Genomic DNA, 21,473 nt, shown 5'->3' with positions numbered 1-21,473 from the left:
TTCCAGGGATCGATCAAAGCGTAGACTGTTTGAGACATTACTCCCATTCAGGAAAGTGCGCATGGTGACTGTTGTATTCAATCCCGATGCAATCTCTGTGTTTCGTCAACACTCTGAGAGTCCACAGATTACAGAATGCCACCAGATGTGCATCGGAAACTTCTACTGGTCTTCCAGGGAACGATCAAAGCGTAGACTGTTAGAGACATTACTCCGATGGAGGAAAGTGCGCATGGTGACTGTTGTAATCAATCCCGATGCAATTTCTGTGTTTCATCAACACTCTGATAGTCTACAGATTACAGAATGCCACCAGATGTCTATCGGAAACTACTACTGGTCTTCCAGGGACGATCAAAGCGTAGACTGTTTGAGACATTACTCCCGTGGAGGAAAGTGCGCATGGTGACTGTTGTATTCAATCCCGATGCAATTTCTTAGTTTCATCAACACTCTGATATTCCACAGATTACAGAAAGCCTCCAGATGTGCATCGGAAACTACTACTGGTCTTCCAGGCAACGATCAAATCGTAGACTGTTTGAGACATTACTTTTATGGAGGAATGTGCGCATGGTGACTGTTGTATACAATCCCGATGCAATTTCTGTGTTTCATCAACACTCTGATAGTCAACAGATTACAGAATGCCTCCAGATGTGCAACGGAAACTACTACTGGTCTTCCAGGGAACGATCAAAGAGTAGACTGTTTGAGACATTACTCCCATGGAGGAAAGTGCGCATGGTGACTTGTGACTGTTGTATTCAATACCGATACAATTTCTGTGTTTCATCAACACTCTGATAGTCCACAGATTACAGAAAGCCTCCAGATGTGCATCGGAAACTACTTCTGGTATTCCGGAGAACGATCAAAGCGTAGACTGTTTGAGACATTACTTTTATGGAGGAATGTGCGCATGGCGACTGTTGTATTCAATCCCGATGCAATTTCTGTGTTTCATCAACACTCTGATAGTCCACAGATTACAGAATGCCTCCAGATGTGCATCGGAAACTACTACTGGTCTTCCAGGAACGATCAAAGCGTAGACTGTTTGAGACATTACTACCGTGGAGGAAAGTGCGCATGGTGACTGTTGTATTCAATATCGATGCAATTTCTGGGTTTCATCAACACTCTAATCGTCCACAGTTTACAGAATGCCGCCTGATGTGCATCGGAAACTACTACTGGTCTTCCAGGGAACGATCAAAGCGTAGACTGTTTCAGAATTACTCCCATGGAGGAAAGTGCGCGTGGTGACTGTTGTATTCAATACCGATGCAATTTCTGTGTTTCATCAACACTCTGTTGTCCACAGATTACAGAATGCCACCAGATGTGCATCGGAAACTACTACTGGTCTTCCAGGGAACGATCAAAGCGTAGACTGTTTGAGACATTTCTTTTATGGAGGAAAGTGCGCATGGTGACTGTTGTATTCAATCCCGATGCAATTTCTGTGTATCACCAACACTCTGATAGTCCACAGATTACAGAATGCCTCCAGATGTGCATCGAAAACTACTACTGGTCTTCCAGGGAACGATCAAAGCGTAGACTCTTTGACACATTACTCCCATGTAGGAAACTGTTCATGGAGGCTGTTGTATTCAATCCCGATGCAATTTCTGTGTTTCATCAACATTCCGATAGTCCACAGATTACAGAATGCCACCAGATGTGCATCGGAAACTATTACTTTTCTTCCAGGGAACGATCAAATCGTAGACTGTTTGAGACATACCTCCCGTGGAGGAAAGTGCGCATGGTGACTGTTGTAATCAATCCCGATGCAATTTCTCTGTTTCATGAATAGTCTGATAATCCACAGATTACAGAATGGCACCAGATGTGCATCGGAAACTACTACTGGTCTTCCAGGGAATGATCAAAGCGTAGACTGTTGGAGACATTTCTCCTATGGAGGAAAGTGCGCATGGTGACTGATGTATTCAATCCCGATGCAATTTCTGTGTTTCATCAACACTCTGATAGTCCACAGATTACAGAATGCCTCCAGATGTGCATCGATAACTACTATTGGTCTTCCAGGTTATGATCAAAGCGTAGACCGTTAGAGACATTACTCCCGTGGAGGAAAGTGCGCATGGTGACTGTTGTATTCAATTCCGATTAAATTTCTGTGTTTCATCAACACTCTGATAGTCCACAGATTACAGAATGCCTCCAGATGTGCCTCGGTAACTACTAGTGGTCTTCCAGGGAACGATCAAAGCAATGACTGTTTGAGACATTACTCCCATGGAGGAAAGTGAGCATGGTGAATGTTGTATTCAATCCCGATGCAATTTCTGTGTTTCATCAACACTCAGATAGTCCACAAATTAGGGAAAGCCTCCAGATGTGCATCGGAACCTCTTACTGGTCTTCCTGGGAACGATCAAAGAGTAGACTGTTAGAGACATTACTCCCATGGAGGAAAGTGCGCATTGTGACTGTTGTATTCAATCCCGATGCAATTTCTGTGTTTCATCAACACTCTGATAGTCCACAGATTACAGAATGCCGCCAGATGTGCATCGGAAACTACTACTGGTCTTCCAGGGAACGATTAAAGCGTAATCTGTTTCAGGGTTACTCCCATGGAGGAAAGTGCGCATGGTGACTGTTGTATTCAATCCCGATGAAATTTCTGTGTTTCATCAACACTCTGATTGTCCACAGATTACAGAAAGCCTCCAGACGTGTATCGGAAACTACTACTGGTCTTCCAGGGAACGATCAAAGCGTAGACTGTTTGACACATTACTTTTATGGAGGAATGTGCGCATGGTGACTGTTGTATTCAATCCCGATGCAATTTCTGTGTTTCATAAACACTCTGATAGTCCACAGATTACAGAATGCCTCCAGATGTGCATCGGAAACTACTACTGGTCTTCCAGGGAACGATCAGATCGTAAACTCTTTGAGACATTACTCCCATGGAGGAAAGTGCGCATGGTGACTGTTGTATTCAATCCCGATGCAATTTCTGTGTTATATCAACACTCTGATAGTCCACAAATTAGGGAAAGCCTCTAGATGTGCATCGGAATTTACTACTGGTCTTCCAGGGAACGATCAAAGCGTAGACTGTTAGAGACATTACTCCCATGGTTGAAAGTGCGCATGGTGACTGTTGTATTCAATCCCGATGTATTTTCTGTGTTTCATCAACACTCTGATAGTCCACAGATTACAGAATGCCGCCAGATGTGCATCGGAAACTACTACTGGTCTTCCAGTTAACGATTAAAGCGTAGACTGTTTCAGGGTTACTCCCATGGAGGAAAGTGCGCATGGTGTCTGTTGTATTCAATCCCAATGAAATTTCTTAGTTTAATCAACACTCTGATACTCCACAGATTGCAGAATTTCACCAGATGTGCATCGGAAACTACTACTGGTCTTCCAGGGAACGATCAAAGCGTAGACTGTTTGAAACATTACTCCCATGGAGGAAAGTGCGCATGGTGACTGTTGTATTTTATCCCGATGAAATTTCTGTGTTTCATCAACACTCTGATACTCCACAGATTACAGAATGCCTCCAGATGTGCATCGGATGTTACTACTGGTCTTCCAGGGAACGATCAAAGCGTAAACTCTTTGAGACATTACTCCCATGGAGGAAAGTGCGCATGGTGACTGTTGTATTCAATCCCGATGCAATTTCTGTGTTTCACCAACACTCTGATAGTCCACAGATTACAGAATGCCGCCAGATGTGCATCGGAAACTACTACTGGTCTTCCAGGAAACGATCAAAGCGTAGACTGTTTGAGACATTGCTTTTATGGAGGAATGTGCCCATGGTGACTGTTGTATTCAATCCCGATGCAATTTCTGTGTTTCATCAACACTCTGATAGTCCTGAGATTACAGAATGCCTCCAGATGTGCATCGGAAGTTACTACTGGTGTTCCAGGGAACGATCAAATCGTAGACTGTTTGAGACATACCTCCCGTGGAGGAAAGTGCGCATGGTGACTGTTGTAATCAATCCCGATGCAATTTCTCTGTTTCATGAATAGTCTGATAATCCACAGATTACAGAATGGCACCAGATGTGCATCGGAAACTACTACTGGTCTTCCAGGGAATGATCAAAGCGTAGACTGTTGGAGACATTACTCCTATGAAGGAAAGTGCGAATGCTGACTGATGTATTCAATCATGATGCAATTTCTGTGTTTCATCAACACTCTGATAGTACACAGATTACAGAATGCCTCCAGATGTGCATCGATAAATACTACTGGTCTTCCAGGTTATGATCAAAGCGTAGACTGTTAGAGACATTACTCCCATGGAGGAAAGTGCGCATTTTGACTGTTGTATTCAATCCCGATGCATTTTCTGTGTTTCATCAACACTCTGATAGTCCACAGATTACAGAATGCCGCCAGATGTGCATCGGAAACTACTACTGGTCTGCCAGGGAACGATTAAAGCGTAATCTGATCAGGGTTACTCCCATGGAGGAAAGTGCGCATGGTGACTGTTGTATTCAATCCCGATGAAATTTCTTAGTTTCATCAACTCTCTGATACTCCACAGATTGCAGAATTTCACCAGATGTGCATCCGAAACTACTACTGGTCTTCCAGGGAACGATCAAAGCGTAGACTGTTTGAAACATTACTCCCATGGAGGAAAGTGCGCATGGTGACTGTTGTATTCAATCCCGATGAAATTTCTGTGTTTCATCAACACTCTGATTGTCCACAGATTACAGAAAGCCTCCAGACGTGTATCGGAAACTACTACTGGTCTTCCAGGGAACGATCAAAGCGTAGACTGTTTGAGACATTACTTTTATGGAGGAATGTGCGCATGGTGACTGTTGTATTCAATCCCGATGCAATTTCTGTGTTTCATAAACACTCTGATAGTCCACAGATTACAGAATGCCTCCAGATGTGCATCGGAAACTACTACTGGTCTTCCAGGGAACGATCAGAGCGTAAACTCTTTGAGACATTACTCCCATGGAGGAAAGTGCGCATGGTGACTGTTGTATTCAATCCCGATGCAATTTCTGTGTTTTATCAACACTCTGATAGTCCACAAATTAGGGAACGCCTCTAGATGTGCATCGGAATCTACTACTGGTCTTCCAGGAAACGATCAAAGCGTAGACTGTTAGAGACATTACTCCCATGGTTGAAAGTGCGCATGGTGACTGTTGTATTCAATTCCGATTAAATTTCTGTGTTCCATCAACACTCTGATAGTCCACAGATTACAGAATGCCGCCAGATGTGCATCGGAAACTACTACTGGTCTTCCAGGGAACGATTAAAGCGTAGACTGTTTCAGGGTTTCTCCCATGGAGGAAAGTTCTCATGGTGTCTGTTGTATTCAATCCCAATGAAATTTCTTAGTTTAATCAACACTCTGATACTCCACAGATTGCAGAATTTCACCAGATGTGCATCGGAAACTACTACTGGTCTTCCAGGGAACGATCAAAGCGTAGACTGTTTGAAACATTACTCCCATGGGGGAAAGTGCGCATGGTGACTGTTGTATTCAATCCCGATGAAATTTCTGTGTTTCATCAACACTCTGATAGTCCACAGATTACAGGAAGCCTCCAGATGTGCATCGGAAACTACTACTGGTCTTCCAGGGAAAGATCAAAGCGTAGACTGTTTGGGACATTACTTTTATGGAGGAATGTGCGCATGGTGACTGTTGTATTCAATCCCGATGCAATTTCTGTGTTTCATCAACACTCTGATAGTCCACAGATTACAGAATGCCTCCAGATGTGCATCGGAAGTTACTACTGGTGTTCCAGGGAACGATCAAATCGTAGACTGTTTGAGACATACCTCCCGTGGAGGAAAGTGCGCATGGGGACAGTTGTAATCAGTCCCGATGCAATTTCTCTGTTTCATGAATAGTCTGATAATCCACAGATTACAGAATGGCACCAGATGTGCATCGGAAACTACTACTGGTCTTCCAGGGAATGATCAAAGCGTAGACTGTTGGAGACATTACTCCTATGAAGGAAAGTGCGCATGCTGACTGATGTATTCAATCCCGATGCAATTTCTGTGTTTCATCAACACTCTGATAGTCCACAGATTACAGAATGCCTCCAGATGTGCATCGATAACTACTACTGGTCTTCCAGGTTATGATCAAAGCGTAGACTGTTAGAGACATTACTCCCATGGAGGAAAGTGCGCATGGTGACTGTTGTATTCAATTCCGATTAAATTTCTGTGTTTCATCAACACTCTGGTAGTCCACAGATTACATAATGCCGCCAGATGTGCATCGAAAACTACTACTGGTCTTCCAGGGAACGATTAAAGCGTAGACTGTTTCAGGGTTACTCCCATGGAGGAAAGTGCGCATGGTAACTGTTGTATTCAATCCCGGTGAAATTTCTTAGTTTAATCAACACTCTGATACTCCACAGATTGCAGAATTTCACCAGATGTGCACCGGAAACTACTACTGGTCTTCCAGGGAACGATTAAAGCGTAGACTGTTTGAAACATTACTCCTATGGAGGAAAGTGCGCATGGTGACTGTTGTATTCAATCCCGATGAAATTTCTGTGTTTCATCAACACTCTGATTGTCCACAGATTACAGAAAGCCTCCAGACGTGCATCGGAAACTACTACTGGTCTTCCAGGGAACGATCAAAGCGTAGACTGTTTGAGACATTACTCCCATGGAGGAAAGTGCGCATGGTGACTTGTGACTGTTGTATTCAATACCGATACAATTTCTGTGTTTCATCAACACTCTGATAGTCCACAGATTACAGAATGCCACCAGATGTGCATCGGAAACTTCTACTGGTCTTCCAGGGAACGATCAAAGCGTAGACTGTTAGAGACATTACTCCGATGGAGGAAAGTGCGCATGGTGACTGTTGTAATCAATCCCGATGCAATTTCTGTGTTTCATCAACACTCTGATAGTCTACAGATTACAGAATGCCACCAGATGTGCATCGGAAACTTCTACTGGTCTTCCAGGGAACGATCAAAGCGTAGACTGTTAGAGACATTACTCCGATGGAGGAAAGTGCGCATGGTGACTGTTGTAATCAATCCCGATGCAATTTCTGTGTTTCATCAACACTCTGATAGTCTACAGATTACAGAATGCCACCAGATGTCTATCGGAAACTACTACTGGTCTTCCAGGGACGATCAAAGCGTAGACTGTTTGAGACATTACTCCCGTGGAGGAAAGTGCGCATGGTGACTGTTGTATTCAATCCCGATGCAATTTCTTAGTTTCATCAACACTCTGATATTCCACAGATTACAGAAAGCCTCCAGATGTGCATCGGAAACTACTACTGGTCTTCCAGCAACGATCAAAGCGTAGACTGTTTGAGACATTACTTTTATGGAGGAATGTGCGCATGGTGACTGTTGTATTCAATCCCGATGCAATTTCTGTGTTTCATCAACACTCTGATAGTCAACAGGTTACAGAATGCCTCCAGATGTGCAACGGAAACTACTACTGGTCTTCCAGGGAACGATCAAAGAGTAGACTGTTTGAGACATTACTCCCATGGAGGAAAGTGCGCATGGTGACTTGTGACTGTTGTATTCAATACCGATACAATTTCTGTGTTTCATCAACACTCTGATAGTCCACAGATTACAGAAAGCCTCCAGATGTGCATCGGAAACTACTTCTGGTCTTCCAGAGAACGATCAAAGCGTAGACTGTTTGAGACATTACTTTTATGGAGGAATGTGCGCATGGCGACTGTTGTATTCAATCCCGATGCAATTTCTGTGTTTCATCAACACTCTGATAGTCCATAGATTACAGAATGCCTCCAGATGTGCATCGGAAACTACTACTGGTCTTCCAGGAACGATCAAAGCGTAGACTGTTTGAGACATTACTACCGTGGAGGAAAGTGCGCATGGTGACTGTTGTATTCAATATCGATGCAATTTCTGGGTTTCATCAACACTCTAATAGTCCACAGTTTACAGAATGCCGCCTGATGTGCATCGGAAACTACTACTGGTCTTCCAGGGAACGATCAAAGCGTAGACTGTTTCAGAATTACTCCCATGGAGGAAAGTGCGCGTGGTGACTGTTGTATTCAATACCGATGCAATTTCTGTGTTTCATCAACACTCTGATAGTCCACAGATTACAGAATGCCACCAGTTGTGCATCGGAAACTACTACTGGTCTTCCAGGGAACGATCAAATCGTAGACTGTTTGAGACATTTCTTTTATGGAGGAAAGTGCGCATGGTGACTGTTGTATTCAATCCCGATGCAATTTCTGTGTATCACCAACACTCTGATAGTCCACAGATTACAGAATGCCTCCAGATGTGCATCGGTAACTACTAGTGGTCTTCCAGGGAACGATCAAAGCATAGACTGTTTGAGACATTACTCCCATGGAGGAAAGTGAGCATGGTGAATGTTGTATTCAATCCCGATGCAATTTCTGTGTTTCATCAACACTCAGATAGTCCACAAATTAGGGAAAGCCTCCAGATGTGCATCGGAACCTCTTACTGGTCTTCCTGGGAACGATCAAAGAGTAGACTGTTAGAGACATTACTCCCATGGAGGAAAGTGCGCATTGTGACTGTTGTATTCAATCCCGATGCAATTTCTGTGTTTCATCAACACTCTGATAGTCCACAGATTACAGAATGCCGCCAGATGTGCATCGGAAACTACTACTGGTCTTCCAGGGAACGATTAAAGCGTAATCTGTTTCAGGGTTACTCCCATGGAGGAAAGTGCGCATGGTGACTGTTGTATTCAATCCCGATGAAATTTCTGTGTTTCATCAACACTCTGATTGTCCACAGATTACAGAAAGCCTCCAGACGTGTATCGGAAACTACTACTGGTCTTCCAGGGAACGATCAAAGCGTAGACTGTTTGACACATTACTTTTATGGAGGAATGTGCGCATGGTGACTGTTGTATTCAATCCCGATGCAATTTCTGTGTTTCATAAACACTCTGATAGTCCACAGATTACAGAATGCCTCCAGATGTGCATCGGAAACTACTACTGGTCTTCCAGGGAACGATCAGATCGTAAACTCTTTGAGACATTACTCCCATGGAGGAAAGTGCGCATGGTGACTGTTGTATTCAATCCCGATGCAATTTCTGTGTTTTATCAACACTCTGATAGTCCACAAATTAGGGAAAGCCTCTAGATGTGCATCGGAATTTACTACTGGTCTTCCAGGGAACGATCAAAGCGTAGACTGTTAGAGACATTACTCCCATGGTTGAAAGTGCGCATGGTGACTGTTGTATTCAATCCCGATGTATTTTCTGTGTTTCATCAACACTCTGATAGTCCACAGATTACAGAATGCCGCCAGATGTGCATCGGAAACTACTACTGGTCTTCCAGTTAACGATTAAAGCGTAGACTGTTTCAGGGTTACTCCCATGGAGGAAAGTGCGCATGGTGTCTGTTGTATTCAATCCCAATGAAATTTCTTAGTTTAATCAACACTCTGATACTCCACAGATTGCAGAATTTCACCAGATGTGCATCGGAAACTACTACTGGTCTTCCAGGGAACGATCAAAGCGTAGACTGTTTGAAACATTACTCCCATGGGGGAAAGTGCGCATGGTGACTGTTGTATTTTATCCCGATGAAATTTCTGCGTTTCATCAACACTCTGATAGTCCACAGATTACAGAATGCCTCCAGATGTGCATCGGATGTTACTACTGGTCTTCCAGGGAACGATCAAAGCGTAAACTCTTTGAGACATTACTCCCATGGAGGAAAGTGCGCATGGTGACTGTTGTATTCAATCCCGATGCAATTTCTGTGTTTCACCAACACTCTGATAGTCCACAGATTACAGAATGCCGCCAGATGTGCATCGGAAACTACTACTGGTCTTCCAGGAAACGATCAAAGCGTAGACTGTTTGAGACATTGCTTTTATGGAGGAATGTGCCCATGGTGACTGTTGTATTCAATCCCGATGCAATTTCTGTGTTTCATCAACACTCTGATAGTCCTGAGATTACAGAATGCCTCCAGATGTGCATCGGAAGTTACTACTGGTGTTCCAGGGAACGATCAAATCGTAGACTGTTTGAGACATACCTCCCGTGGAGGAAAGTGCGCATGGTGACTGTTGTAATCAATCCCGATGCAATTTCTCTGTTTCATGAATAGTCTGATAATCCACAGATTACAGAATGGCACCAGATGTGCATCGGAAACTACTACTGGTCTTCCAGGGAATGATCAAAGCGTAGACTGTTGGAGACATTACTCCTATGAAGGAAAGTGCGAATGCTGACTGATGTATTCAATCATGATGCAATTTCTGTGTTTCATCAACACTCTGATAGTCCACAGATTACAGAATGCCTCCAGATGTGCATCGATAACTACTACTGGTCTTCCAGGTTATGATCAAAGCGTAGACTGTTAGAGACATTACTCCCATGGAGGAAAGTGCGCATTTTGACTGTTGTATTCAATCCCGATGCATTTTCTGTGTTTCATCAACACTCTGATAGTCCACAGATTACAGAATGCCGCCAGATGTGCATCGGAAACTACTACTGGTCTTCCAGGGAACGATTAAAGCATAATCTGATCAGGGTTACTCCCATGGAGGAAAGTGCGCATGGTGACTGTTGTATTCAATCCCGATGAAATTTCTTAGTTTCATCAACTCTCTGATACTCCACAGATTGCAGAATTTCACCAGATGTGCATCCGAAACTACTACTGGTCTTCCAGGGAACGATCAAAGCGTAGACTGTTTGAGACATTACTCCCATGGAGGAAAGTGCGCATGGTGACTTGTGACTGTTGTATTCAATACCGATACAATTTCTGTGTTTCATCAACACTCTGATAGTCCACAGATTACAGAATGCCACCAGATGTGCATCGGAAACTTCTACTGGTCTTCCAGGGAACGATCAAAGCGTAGACTGTTAGAGACATTACTCCGATGGAGGAAAGTGCGCATGGTGACTGTTGTAATCAATCCCGATGCAATTTCTGTGTTTCATCAACACTCTGATAGTCTACAGATTACAGAATGCCACCAGATGTGCATCGGAAACTTCTACTGGTCTTCCAGGGAACGATCAAAGCGTAGACTGTTAGAGACATTACTCCGATGGAGGAAAGTGCGCATGGTGACTGTTGTAATCAATCCCGATGCAATTTCTGTGTTTCATCAACACTCTGATAGTCTACAGATTACAGAATGCCACCAGATGTCTATCGGAAACTACTACTGGTCTTCCAGGGACGATCAAAGCGTAGACTGTTTGAGACATTACTCCCGTGGAGGAAAGTGCGCATGGTGACTGTTGTATTCAATCCCGATGCAATTTCTTAGTTTCATCAACACTCTGATATTCCACAGATTACAGAAAGCCTCCAGATGTGCATCGGAAACTACTACTGGTCTTCCAGCAACGATCAAAGCGTAGACTGTTTGAGACATTACTTTTATGGAGGAATGTGCGCATGGTGACTGTTGTATTCAATCCCGATGCAATTTCTGTGTTTCATCAACACTCTGATAGTCAACAGGTTACAGAATGCCTCCAGATGTGCAACGGAAACTACTACTGGTCTTCCAGGGAACGATCAAAGAGTAGACTGTTTGAGACATTACTCCCATGGAGGAAAGTGCGCATGGTGACTTGTGACTGTTGTATTCAATACCGATACAATTTCTGTGTTTCATCAACACTCTGATAGTCCACAGATTACAGAAAGCCTCCAGATGTGCATCGGAAACTACTTCTGGTCTTCCAGAGAACGATCAAAGCGTAGACTGTTTGAGACATTACTTTTATGGAGGAATGTGCGCATGGCGACTGTTGTATTCAATCCCGATGCAATTTCTGTGTTTCATCAACACTCTGATAGTCCATAGATTACAGAATGCCTCCAGATGTGCATCGGAAACTACTACTGGTCTTCCAGGAACGATCAAAGCGTAGACTGTTTGAGACATTACTACCGTGGAGGAAAGTGCGCATGGTGACTGTTGTATTCAATATCGATGCAATTTCTGGGTTTCATCAACACTCTAATAGTCCACAGTTTACAGAATGCCGCCTGATGTGCATCGGAAACTACTACTGGTCTTCCAGGGAACGATCAAAGCGTAGACTGTTTCAGAATTACTCCCATGGAGGAAAGTGCGCGTGGTGACTGTTGTATTCAATACCGATGCAATTTCTGTGTTTCATCAACACTCTGATAGTCCACAGATTACAGAATGCCACCAGTTGTGCATCGGAAACTACTACTGGTCTTCCAGGGAACGATCAAATCGTAGACTGTTTGAGACATTTCTTTTATGGAGGAAAGTGCGCATGGTGACTGTTGTATTCAATCCCGATGCAATTTCTGTGTATCACCAACACTCTGATAGTCCACAGATTACAGAATGCCTCCAGATGTGCATCGGTAACTACTAGTGGTCTTCCAGGGAACGATCAAAGCATAGACTGTTTGAGACATTACTCCCATGGAGGAAAGTGAGCATGGTGAATGTTGTATTCAATCCCGATGCAATTTCTGTGTTTCATCAACACTCAGATAGTCCACAAATTAGGGAAAGCCTCCAGATGTGCATCGGAACCTCTTACTGGTCTTCCTGGGAACGATCAAAGAGTAGACTGTTAGAGACATTACTCCCATGGAGGAAAGTGCGCATTGTGACTGTTGTATTCAATCCCGATGCAATTTCTGTGTTTCATCAACACTCTGATAGTCCACAGATTACAGAATGCCGCCAGATGTGCATCGGAAACTACTACTGGTCTTCCAGGGAACGATTAAAGCGTAATCTGTTTCAGGGTTACTCCCATGGAGGAAAGTGCGCATGGTGACTGTTGTATTCAATCCCGATGAAATTTCTGTGTTTCATCAACACTCTGATTGTCCACAGATTACAGAAAGCCTCCAGACGTGTATCGGAAACTACTACTGGTCTTCCAGGGAACGATCAAAGCGTAGACTGTTTGACACATTACTTTTATGGAGGAATGTGCGCATGGTGACTGTTGTATTCAATCCCGATGCAATTTCTGTGTTTCATAAACACTCTGATAGTCCACAGATTACAGAATGCCTCCAGATGTGCATCGGAAACTACTACTGGTCTTCCAGGGAACGATCAGATCGTAAACTCTTTGAGACATTACTCCCATGGAGGAAAGTGCGCATGGTGACTGTTGTATTCAATCCCGATGCAATTTCTGTGTTTTATCAACACTCTGATAGTCCACAAATTAGGGAAAGCCTCTAGATGTGCATCGGAATTTACTACTGGTCTTCCAGGGAACGATCAAAGCGTAGACTGTTAGAGACATTACTCCCATGGTTGAAAGTGCGCATGGTGACTGTTGTATTCAATCCCGATGTATTTTCTGTGTTTCATCAACACTCTGATAGTCCACAGATTACAGAATGCCGCCAGATGTGCATCGGAAACTACTACTGGTCTTCCAGTTAACGATTAAAGCGTAGACTGTTTCAGGGTTACTCCCATGGAGGAAAGTGCGCATGGTGTCTGTTGTATTCAATCCCAATGAAATTTCTTAGTTTAATCAACACTCTGATACTCCACAGATTGCAGAATTTCACCAGATGTGCATCGGAAACTACTACTGGTCTTCCAGGGAACGATCAAAGCGTAGACTGTTTGAAACATTACTCCCATGGGGGAAAGTGCGCATGGTGACTGTTGTATTTTATCCCGATGAAATTTCTGCGTTTCATCAACACTCTGATAGTCCACAGATTACAGAATGCCTCCAGATGTGCATCGGATGTTACTACTGGTCTTCCAGGGAACGATCAAAGCGTAAACTCTTTGAGACATTACTCCCATGGAGGAAAGTGCGCATGGTGACTGTTGTATTCAATCCCGATGCAATTTCTGTGTTTCACCAACACTCTGATAGTCCACAGATTACAGAATGCCGCCAGATGTGCATCGGAAACTACTACTGGTCTTCCAGGAAACGATCAAAGCGTAGACTGTTTGAGACATTGCTTTTATGGAGGAATGTGCCCATGGTGACTGTTGTATTCAATCCCGATGCAATTTCTGTGTTTCATCAACACTCTGATAGTCCTGAGATTACAGAATGCCTCCAGATGTGCATCGGAAGTTACTACTGGTGTTCCAGGGAACGATCAAATCGTAGACTGTTTGAGACATACCTCCCGTGGAGGAAAGTGCGCATGGTGACTGTTGTAATCAATCCCGATGCAATTTCTCTGTTTCATGAATAGTCTGATAATCCACAGATTACAGAATGGCACCAGATGTGCATCGGAAACTACTACTGGTCTTCCAGGGAATGATCAAAGCGTAGACTGTTGGAGACATTACTCCTATGAAGGAAAGTGCGAATGCTGACTGATGTATTCAATCATGATGCAATTTCTGTGTTTCATCAACACTCTGATAGTCCACAGATTACAGAATGCCTCCAGATGTGCATCGATAACTACTACTGGTCTTCCAGGTTATGATCAAAGCGTAGACTGTTAGAGACATTACTCCCATGGAGGAAAGTGCGCATTTTGACTGTTGTATTCAATCCCGATGCATTTTCTGTGTTTCATCAACACTCTGATAGTCCACAGATTACAGAATGCCGCCAGATGTGCATCGGAAACTACTACTGGTCTTCCAGGGAACGATTAAAGCATAATCTGATCAGGGTTACTCCCATGGAGGAAAGTGCGCATGGTGACTGTTGTATTCAATCCCGATGAAATTTCTTAGTTTCATCAACTCTCTGATACTCCACAGATTGCAGAATTTCACCAGATGTGCATCCGAAACTACTACTGGTCTTCCAGGGAACGATCAAAGCGTAGACTGTTTGAAACATTACTCCCATGGAGGAAAGTGCGCATGGTGACTGTTGTATTCAATCCCGATGAAATTTCTGCGTTTCATCAACACTCTGATTGTCCACAGATTACAGAAAGCCTCCAGACGTGTATCGGAAACTACTACTGGTCTTCCAGGGAACGATCAAAGCGTAGACTGTTTGAGACATTACTTTTATGGAGGAATGTGCGCATGGTGACTGTTGTATTCAATCCCGATGCAATTTCTGTGTTTCATAAACACTCTGATAGTCCACAGATTACAGAATGCCTCCAGATGTGCATCGGAAACTACTACTGGTCTTCCAGCGGACAATCAGAGCGTAAACTCTTTGAGACATTACTCCCATGGAGGAAAGTGCGCATGGTGACTGTTGTATTCAATCCCGATGCAATTTCTGTGTTTTATCAACACTCTGATAGTCCACAAATTAGGGAAAGCCTCTAGATGTGCATCGGAATCTACTACTGGTCTTCCAGGAAACGATCAAAGCGTAGACTGTTAGAGACATTACTCCCATGGTTGAAAGTGCGCATGGTGACTGTTGTATTCAATCCCGATGCATTTTCTGTGTTCCATCAACACTCTGATAGTCCACAGATTACAGAATGCCGCCAGATGTGCATCGGAAACTACTACTGGTCTTCCAGGGAACGATTAAAGCGTAGACTGTTTCAGGGTTACTCCCATGGAGGAAAGTTCTCATGGTGTCTGTTGTATTCAATCCCAATGAAATTTCTTAGTTTAATCAACACTCTGATACTCCACAGATTGCAGAATTTCACCAGATGTGCATCGGAAACTACTACTGGTCTTCCAGGGAACGATCAAAGCGTAGACTGTTTGAAACATTACTCCCATGGGGGAAAGTGCGCATGGTGACTGTTGTATTCAATCCCGATGAAATTTCTGTGTTTCATCAACACTCTGATAGTCCACAGATTACAGGAAGCCTCCAGATGTGCATCGGAAACTACTACTGGTCTTCCAGGGAAAGATCAAAGCGTAGACTGTTTGGGACATTACTTTTATGGAGGAATGTGCGCATGGTGACTGTTGTATTCAATCCCGATGCAATTTCTGTGTTTCATCAACACTCTGATAGTCCACAGATTACAGAATGCCTCCAGATGTGCATCGGAAGTTACTACTGGTGTTCCAGGGAACGATCAAATCGTAGACTGTTTGAGACATACCTCCCGTGGAGGAAAGTGCGCATGGGGACAGTTGTAATCAATCCCGATGCAATTTCTCTGTTTCATGAATAGTCTGATAATCCACAGATTACAGAATGGCACCAGATGTGCATCGGAAACTACTACTGGTCTTCCAGGGAATGATCAAAGCGTAGACTGTTGGAGACATTACTCCTATGAAGGAAAGTGCGCATGCTGACTGATGTATTCAATCCCGATGCAATTTCTGTGTTTCATCAACACTCTGATAGTCCACAGATTACAGAATGCCTCCAGATGTGCATCGATAACTACTACTGGTCTTCCAGGTTATGATCAAAGCGTAGACTGTTAGAGACATTACTCCCATGGAGGAAAGTGCGCATGGTGACTGTTGTATTCAATTCCGATTAAATTTCTGTGTTTCATCAACACTCTGGTAGTCCACAGATTACATAATGCCGCCAGATGTGGATCGGAAACTACTACTGGTCTTCCAGGGAACGATCAAAGCGTAGACTGTTTGAGACATTACTTTTATGGAGGAATGTGCGCATGGTGACTGTTGTATTCAATCCCGATGCAATTTCTGTGTTTCATCAACACTCTGATTGTCCACAGATTACAGAAAGCCTCCAGACGTGCATCGGAAACTACTACTGGTCTTCCAGGGAACGATCAAAGCGTAGACTGTTTGAGACATTACTCCCATTCAGGAAAGTGCGCATGGTGACTGTTGTATTCAATCCCGATGCAATCTCTGTGTTTCGTCAACACTCTGAGAGTCCACAGATTACAGAATGCCACCAGATGTGCATCGGAAACTTCTACTGGTCTTCCAGGGAACGATCAAAGCGTAGACTGTTAGAGACATTACTCCGATGGAGGAAAGTGCGCATGGTGACTGTTGTAATCAATCCCGATGCAATTTCTGTGTTTCATCAACACTCTGATAGTCTACAGATTACAGAATGCCACCAGATGTCTATCGGAAACTACTACTGGTCTTCCAGGGACGATCAAAGCGTAGACTGTTTGAGACATTACTCCCGTGGAGGAAAATGCGCATGGTGACTGTTGTATTCAATCAAGATGCAATTTCTTAGTTTCATCAACACTCTGATATTCCACAGATTACAGAAAGCCTCCAGATGTGCATCGGAAACTACTACTGGTCTTCCAGGCAACGATCAAAGCGTAGACTGTTTGAGACATTACTTTTATGGAGGAATGTGCGCATGGTGACTGTTGTATTCAATCCCGATGCAATTTCTGTGTTTCATCAACACTCTGATAGTCAACAGATTACAGAATGCCTCCAGATGTGCAACGGAAACTACTACTGGTCTTCCAGGGAACGATCAAAGAGTAGACTGTTTGAGACATTACTCCCATGGAGGAAAGTGCGCATGGTGACTTGTGACTGTTGTATTCAATACCGATACAATTTCTGTGTTTCATCAACACTCTGATAGTCCACAGATTACAGAAAGCCTCCAGATGTGCATCGGAAACTACTTCTGGTCTTCCAGAGAACGATCAAAGCGTAGACTGTTTGAGACATTACTTTTATGGAGGAATGTGCGCATGGCGACTGTTGTATTCAATCCCGATGCAATTTCTGTGTTTCATCAACACTCTGATAGTCCACAGATTACAGAATGCCTCCAGATGTGCATCGGAAACTACTACTGGTCTTCCAGGAACGATCAAAGCGTAGACTGTTTGAGACATTACTACCGTGGAGGAAAGTGCGCATGGTGACTGTTGTATTCAATATCGATGCAATTTCTGGGTTTCATCAACACTATAATAGTCCACAGTTTACAGAATGCCGCCTGATGTGCATCGGAAACTACTACTGGTCTTCCAGGGAACGATCAAAGCGTAGACTGTTTCAGAATTACTCCCATGGAGGAAAGTGCGCGTGGTGACTGTTGTATTCAATACCGATGCAATTTCTGTGGTTCATCAACACTCTGATAGTCCACAGATTACAGAATGCCTCCAGATGTGCATCGGAAACTACTACTGGTCTTCCAGGGAACGATCAAAGCGTAGACTCTTTGACACATTACTCCCATGTAGGAAACTGTTCATGGAGGCTGTTGTATTCAATCCCGATGCAATTTCTGTGTTTCATCAACATTCCGATAGTCCACAGATTACAGAATGCCACCAGATGTGCATCGGAAACTACTACTTTTCTTCCAGGGAACGATCAAATCGTAGACTCTTTGAGACACACCTCCCGTGGAGGAAAGTGCGCATGGTGACTGTTGTAATCAATCCCGATGCAATTTCTCTGTTTCATGAATAGTCTGATAATCCACAGATTACAGAATGGCACCAGATGTGCATCGGAAACTACTACTGGTCTTCCAGGGAATGATCAAAGCGTAGACTGTTGGAGACATTTCTCCTATGGAGGAAAGTGCGCATGGTGACTGATGTATTCAATCCCGATGCAATTTCTGTGTTTCATCAACACTCTGATAGTCCACAGATTACAGAATGCCTCCAGATGTGCATCGATAACTACTACTGGTCTTCCAGGTTATGATCAAAGCGTAGACCGTTAGAGACATTACTCCCGTGGAGGAAAGTGCGCATTGTGACTGTTGTATTCAATTCCGATTAAATTTCTGTGTTTCATCAACACTATGATAGTCCACAGATTACAGAATGCCTCCAGATGTGCATCGGTAACTACTACTGGTCTTCCAGGGAACGATCAAAGCATAGACTGTTTGAGACATTACTCCCATGGAGGAAAGTGCGCATGGTGAATGTTGTATTCAATCCCGATGCAATTTCTGTGTTTCATCAACACTCAGATAGTCCACAAATTAGGGAAAGCCTCCAGATGTGCATCGGAAACTACTACTGGTCTTCCTGGGAACGATCTAAGAGTAGACTGTTAGAGACATTACTCCCATGGAGGAAAGTGCGCATCGTGGCTGTTGTATTCAATCCCGATGAAATTTCTGTGTTTCATCAACACTCTGAATGTCCACAGATTACAGAAAGCCTCCAGACGTGTATCGGAAACTACTACTGGTCTTCCAGGGAACGATCAAGGCGTAGACTGTTTGAGACATTACTTTTATGGAGGAATGTGCGAATGGTGACTGTTGTATTCAATCCCGATGCAATTTCTGTGTTTCATAAACACTCTGATAGTCCACAGATTACAGAATGCCTCCAGATGTGCATCGGAAACTACTACTGGTCTTCCAGGGAACGATCAGAGCGTAAACTCTTTGAGACATTACTCCCATGGAGGAAAGTGCGCATGGTGACTGTTGTATTCAATCCCGATGCAATTTCTGTGTTTTATCAACACTCTGATAGTCCACAAATTAGGGAAAGCCTCTAGATGTGCATCGGAATTTACTACTGGTCTTCCAGGGAACGATCAAAGCGTAGACTGTTAGAGACATTACTCCCATGGTTGAAAGTGCGCATGGTGACTGTTGTATTCAATCCCGATGCATTTTCTGTGTTTCATCAACACTCTGATAGTCCACAGATTACTGAATGCCGCCAGATGTGCATCGGAAACTACTACTGGTCTTCCAGGGATCGATTAAAGCGTAGACTGTTTCAGGGTTACTCCCATGGAGGAAAGTGCGCATGGTGTCTGTTGTATTCAATCCCAATGAAATTTCTTAGTTTAATCAAAACTCTGATACTCCACAGATTGCAGAATTTCACCAGATGTGCATCGGAAACTACTACTGGTCTTCCAGGGAACGATCAAAGCGTAGACTGTTTGAAACATTACTCCCATGGAGGAAAGTGCGCATGGTGACTGTTGTATTCAATCCCGATGAAATTTCTGTGTTTCATCAACACTCTGAAGGTCCACAGATTACAGGAAGCCTCCAGATGTGCATCGGAAACTACTACTGGTCTTCCAGGGAACGATCAAAGCGTAGACTGTTTGGGACATTACTTTTATGGAGGAATGTGCGTATGGTGACTGTTGTATTCAATCCCGATGCAATTTCTGTGTTTCATCAACACTCTGATAGTCCACAGATTACAGAATGCCTCCAGATGTGCATCGGAAGTTACTACTGGTGTTCCAGGGAACGATCAAAGCGTAAACTCTTTGAGACATTACTCCCATGGAGGAAAGTGCGCATGGTGACTGTTGTATTCAATCCCGATGCAATTTCTGTGTTTCACCAACACTCTGATAGTCCACAGATTACAGAATGCCGCCAGATGTGCATCGGAAACTACTACTGGTCTTCCAGGAAACGATCAAAGCGTAGACTGTTTGAGACATTGCTTATATGGAGGAATGTGCGCATGGTGACTGTTGTATTCAATCCCGATGCAATTTCTGTGTTTCATCAACACTCTGATAGTCCTGAGATTACAGAATGCCTCCATATGTGCATCGGAAGTTACTACTGGTGTTCCAGGGAACGATCAAATCGTAGACTGTTTGAGACATACCTCCCGTGGAGGAAAGTGCGCATGGTGACTGTTGTAATCAATCCCGATGCAATTTCTCTGTTTCATAAATAGTCTGATAATCCACAGATTACAGAATGGCACCAGATGTGCATCGGAAACTACTACTGGTCTTCCAGGGAATGATCAAAGCTTAGACTGTTGGAGACATTTCTCCTATGGAGGAGAGTGCGCATGGTGACTGATGTATTCAATCCCGATGCAATTTCTGTGTTTCATCAACACTCTGATAGTCCACAGATTGCAGAATGCCTCCAGATGTGCATCGATAACTACTATTGGTCTTCCAGGTTATGATCAAAGCGTAGACCGTTAGAGACATTACTCCCGTGGAGGAAAGTGCGCATGGTGACTGTTGTATTCAATTCCGATTAAATTTCTGTGTTTCATCAACACTCTGATAGTCCACAGATTACAGAATGCCTCCAGATGTGCATCGGTAACTACTACTGGTCTTCCAGGGAACGATTAAAGCGTAATCTGTTTCAGGGTTACTCCCATGGAGGAAAGTGCGCATGGTGACTGTTGTATTCAATCCCGATGAAATTTCTTAGTTTCATCAACTCTCTGATACTCCACAGATTGCAGAATTTCACCAGATGTGCATCCGAAACTACTACTGGTCTTCCAGGGATCGATCAAAGCGTAGACTGTTTGAAACATTACTTTTATGGAGGTATGTGCGCATGGTGACTGTTGTATTCAATCCCGATGCAATTTCTGTGTTTCATAAACACTCTGATAGTCCACAGATTACAGAAAGCCTCCAGACGTGTATCGGAAACTACTACTGGTCTTCCAGGGAACGATCAAAGCGTAGACTGTTTGACACATTACTTTTATGGAGGTATGTGCGCATGGTGACTGTTGTATTCAATCCCGAT

The sequence above is a fragment of the Schistocerca gregaria genome, chromosome 1 (assembly GCF_023897955.1).
Source record: "Schistocerca gregaria isolate iqSchGreg1 chromosome 1, iqSchGreg1.2, whole genome shotgun sequence".
Taxonomy (NCBI): Eukaryota; Metazoa; Arthropoda; class Insecta; order Orthoptera; family Acrididae; genus Schistocerca; species Schistocerca gregaria.
This window is presented reverse-complemented; position numbering follows the sequence as displayed.